This window comes from Amphiura filiformis, chromosome 7 (assembly GCF_039555335.1).
Source record: "Amphiura filiformis chromosome 7, Afil_fr2py, whole genome shotgun sequence".
In the NCBI taxonomy this organism is placed as follows: domain Eukaryota; kingdom Metazoa; phylum Echinodermata; class Ophiuroidea; order Amphilepidida; family Amphiuridae; genus Amphiura; species Amphiura filiformis.
Genome location: NC_092634.1, coordinates 20,129,277 through 20,134,550, shown reverse-complemented (window position 1 = coordinate 20,134,550; position 5,274 = coordinate 20,129,277). Strand labels below are relative to the sequence as shown.

At 33.3% G+C, this 5,274-nt stretch overlaps 2 non-coding genes across 2 annotated transcripts; both read left to right on the top strand.

The window, feature by feature from the left end:
* Positions 1-3,650: 3,650 nt before the first annotated feature.
* Positions 3,651-3,721, top strand: Trnag-gcc (transfer RNA glycine (anticodon GCC)). Its single transcript has one exon. It is a non-coding gene; the product is annotated as a tRNA-Gly (tRNA).
* A 735-nt stretch (positions 3,722-4,456) lies between these two features.
* Trnag-gcc (transfer RNA glycine (anticodon GCC)) lies at positions 4,457-4,527 on the top strand. The gene has a single exon. It is a non-coding gene; the product is annotated as a tRNA-Gly (tRNA).
* Positions 4,528-5,274: the final 747 nt, after the last annotated feature.

Sequence of the window (5,274 nt, the reverse complement as noted above, 5' to 3'; positions counted from 1 at the left end):
GCTCCATAGGGCACTGTTGTAATTTCGTTCTGGTATATCAGAACGAAATTCAAATTTGACGATATTTTTGCTAAACGAATTAATCTGCAAGATATTTTTGGTACATAAACATTATCATAGCCAGAGGTTTCCAGTGGTATAAAAATCTCAACTTTTTTTGAGAAAAATGGGGAGATGAGGCTGAGGATCACGAAATGCCCTTTTAATATATTATTGAAAAATAACACTTTGATGTTTTGGAAAAGTTTATTATACAAATCAATAATTTGAAAACTTGCTTGATTTATTGTTGTTAATGAGTTATACGTTTTGCAAAAGTTTTGTTGTTTCAGCCCTCTTTACAACTTAACTCAAGAACCATGACCTACCAAAGTATATCTGTGATATTCGAATTCATCTATACACACTCGATATGACATGATCAATGCAGTTTTTGCCAAAGCTCACTACCATTCGCAAGATGCTGTGAACTACCAAATCGCAACAGTTTAAAATAGTTGCTAACCTTAAGGGATCTAAAATGAGCGTTTATTGCGTTTTCGACAGTATTTTTTGTGGGACATGAGAGCACCTCAGACCTATCGAATTGCATTCTGAATACTGAAGCATGTCTTTCTGATATCAAATAATTTTCATTTTTCGAAAATCGCAATATAATACAAATTTTATGACAAATTATAAAGATTTGATATTTTTCAAATTTTTGATATATAACAGTCCTCGAAGTAAATTATATAAATCTAATGATATATTCTTAAAGTGTGTGTAGCAGGGAGGAAAAGCCGATGGTCAATTGAAAATTTTGACCTTTCATATTGAAGATATGGATTTTTTTCCCAAAAAGGCCTAATTTTTTTTGGTGTTTTGGGAAAAAAATCCATATCTTCAATACGAAAGGTCAAAATTTTCAATTGATCGTCGGCTTTTCATCCCACCTACATACACTTTAAGTATAAATCATCATATTTATAAAGTTTACTTCAAGTACTGTTAAATATCAATTTTTAATGATTTGCCATATAATGTTTATTAAATTGCGAATTTCAAAAAATCAAAATTATTTGATATCAGAATGACATTCTTCGTATTCAGAATGCAATTCGATATGTCTGCTGTGCTCTAATGTCCCAAAATAAATACTGTCCAAACGTTCATACCCCAGCCCTTAAGAGAGTGAGAGCCCGAAGTGAGCATGGTGAGAGAGAAAGAAACAGTCTGATGCCTTGGACCAAGACTATTCATACGCACCATCAATTTTTGTTTACTCTTTATGTGAATAAAATATCTTGAATTGGATCAAGTGATCATTTGTACTTGTAGTAAAAAAGTTGTACTCTTGCATAATAAAACAGGTAAAAAGCATATAATAAAAATATTATAATAAAATAATTTTCTGTGGTCTATGTATACTTTATTTATAAACAGCTTTCAGGCAGTTTTAAGAAAGAACCCAGCTTTTTGATCCCTGTTAATATGGTTAGCTTTTGAGGGTAACAATTTCATGCTCAATAAATATGATACATTGTATTTTACCATCACAAGCAATTTTATGCATGGTGATTAGTCATAAATGTGCAGGCTTTGATTTCCAAGTAAAGATTAAAATTAAAATTCATCTTTTTCCACATAACCACACAATGTTTTTCTTTATCAGCAGAATAGTTAAACTCAATGCAAGGTGCAATCATTGCTGAGTGTTAAAAACCAACAAAAAGGAACAACACCATCTCATTTTACTGTTTCATCAGTGGACCGAAATAATAAGATTAAATGAAAGAAAAGCAATGTAGAAATTATTTGAGATGCAAACTTTGTGTTATGAATATGACTAAATGATTTTGGTTAACTTGATTTAAAAAAAAATTATTTCAATTACAATTGGCAAAAGCCGAAAGTGCCAAGAGAGCAAACACTTAAAGCCATATTATAACATTTGCTGAGGAAGACGCCCTCACTGAATTTTTAAAATTCCTTTTTTACACGATTAAATTGTACTTTATTAAACCAATATACCCTGCAAAAATCAAGACTCTAAGTGCTGTAGTTTTGTCAAAATCCGTGATTTTGAATTAAAGGCTGATTCAGCGCTTTATTATTACGATGGAATTATTAGTCGAACGCATACACGATGTTCATAACACACAGTACGTCACGGCGTGCGGGACGGTGATATACACAACAAAGGGTCGTACCACAACATGACCGAAGGAGTGGTACGTATTGGCGACATGTGCGCTGGTAGTAAATTCCAATTTTCTTTGTTTTGCCGTAGTTGTTCGGCTCAAAAATAAAAGGGGATATATCTGACAGTAAAAGCTAACATTTTATGGCAAAGAAATGCTAATCTATTTTGTTTGAAAATGTTATAAGCCCTGATAGTTTAGTCAACAAAAATGACATACTGCTGAACATGTCATATTGGGAATTTGATAATATCAAAATTAGGCTTACTAGTTTATTTAAATATATTCGGTCAGATCGGTTATAAAAAAAAGAGAAAATGTTTCGGTCATTTTGTATCAAACATAACAAAACAAACCGCATAAATGATTTATTATGCTAATTCTTCTTAATCCCTTGTATATTGATTAAAATAAATTAACAAGTAATATGCTAAAACAAAGACTTTTTAATAAGGTAATACTGGGCATTAATATCATTCGCGTGCCGACATGTGGTTACACGTGCCTTAACCTTTATAGGCACACGTCTTCAAGAACCACAAGTTTACGCCTTTATTCGCGTGTTGGGAACAAAAAGGTGTCTTTTTGTTAAAACATGTTAATTCAATGGTTCTGTATAATATAAAAAATAAAATACCCCAAAAGTTGCTGCAAACGAAACTTAAACAATTGTTAGAGTAAAATTTGTAGGGGGTGATGGTAAAAAACAGGTTTTTGCAGCCCTGGGTTTTTGCAACCCGGTTAGATGTGAACATGGAATAAATAAGCTACTTAGGCGTACAGAATTTCGCATAAAATAATTGAAACGACAGGAAATTAGTTTTTAAATTGGTACCACACAATAACAAAACAATTCTTCGTAAAAATGTGGTATGTTCAAAGAAAACTTAGAAGCTATTGTATTAAAAATGTTTATATTTTTATATAATTTTTTACATATTTTTTATTCTAATTTTTGACATGATATGACAAAAATCAAGGTATTCAAAATTGTGGGTCATGGATCAAAATCCAGACCAACGCAAAATATATCTGTAAATAAATTTAGTTGGGGGGGGGCTTAGACCTACACATGTAGCAATGCTTGAATATAGGCCTAAATCACTATTATCAGCAACTTGATATGGTTGCCATAGTAACATGTAAACCAGCTTGACGCTATGGTGTAACTTTCTACAGCTGTTTTAAATGACCTCTGCCCAGATCCAGGGATTCTTGCCACGTTGGCTGTTACATGGTAGGCCTATATAATGCTATAACCATAACCATGCTATTATATAATAAAGGAAATTATTCATTTGCCAAAGAAAAAAGGCTTCTCGAATTTTAAAAAAAATTATTTTTACTTCCACAAATAAAAAGCAAAGATAGGTAGACTTTAACATTGTCAGACTATCAATATTATTTTATCTTCAAAGTAATACTATATAGATAAATTGAGTTTGGCATGCACCTATATCATACGAAGCACGGATGGTTCAGTGGTAGAATTCTCGCCTGCCACGCGGGAGGCCCGGGTTCGATTCCCGGTCCGTGCACATTTTTGGAACCGAAATTGTAAAATAAGTTTTATATTTCATATAAGCTTGAATTTCTATGGAATCAAACATTTTTAGTTACGTGTTTTTTTCCCTAATGCGTTATTATTTGAAAGAACTGTCATGACTGTGACTTTTTAAATGCTTCTATTTCAAGAAACCGCATGCTATTTATTTATTTATTTATTTATTTATTTATTTATTTATTTATTTATTTATTTATTTATTTATTTATTTATTTATTTATTTATTTATTTATTTATTTATTTATTTATTTATTTATTGGGGTGACCAATCAATGAACTGGCACTGTTTTCCCTTGGTTCCCAGGTAAACTATGAACAAACATAGGCCTATAAAGCTATATTTATACACCCAATTTGACAAAAAAATTCGTTTTTCAAGTGTAGCCAGGAATTTTTCAGAAGGGTGGCGGAGGGAGGGCAGGGGAAATTTAACGAAAATGCTTTTAAAAAATGTGCTACAAAAAAGGGGGGATTTAAAACCTACACATACAGGCCAGTATGCATATAGGCTTTTTAGCCTGGCTTGAGCATTTTGTTCGAGCCTGGTCCTATCAGGACCCAAGCGTGTCTCCACACGGAGCGACCATTTAAAACAAACAAACATGCATAGGCTAGTATCAGGGCGCCAACATCTTTTAAAAATATCACGGGCATGCCATGTGGTAAAGACTACAATAACCCATTTCAACTTATGGCGTAACACGAAGAAGCACGGATGGTTCAGTGGTAGAATTCTCGCCTGCCACGCGGGAGGCCCGGGTTCGATTCCCGGTCCGTGCATATTTTTGGAACCGAAACTGGAAAAAAAGGCTTTATATTTCACATAAATAAGCTTGAATTTCCATGGAATCAAAAAGTTAATGACATATTTTTCCCCTAAATGCGTAATTATTTAAAAAAACTTTTTAAATGCATTTTAAAATTATATTTCAAGAAACTACATGCTATGAACACACGCTAACACACCCAGTTTGTCAAAAATGTTTAGGGTTCATTTTTCAAGTGTAGCCAGGAATATTCCAGAATGGTGGGGGAGGGCAGGGGAGTGGACAATTTCACGAAAATGCTGAAAAAATGAGCTAGGAATTACAAAAAAGGGGAAAATGTCTAAAAACTTCACATATGAGAGCGCCCAGCATCCTAAATATCACGAAGCATGACTGTGGTAAAGACTACAATAGGCCTAATGAGTATACATGTACATGACACACGTTAAAGCACGGATGGTTCAGTGGTAAGTTCTCGCCTGCCACGCGGGAGGCCCGGGTTCGATTCCTGGTCCGTGCAAGTGTTTTTGTCAACCGAAAATGTATTATATTTCACATTTATATTTATATAGGCAAATATATAGTACTTGCATTTTCAGAATAAAAAGCTAGTGAAATGATTTTTTTTTCGTTTCCACATAGGCCCCTAGTACTAGGCCTACGTATTGTTTGAAAGTTCTAACGGAATATCTTTTGTTGAGGGTTAGACCAACTTATTAGAGCCTTCATTATGACAACTTTTAAGAGGCCCATTCACTTG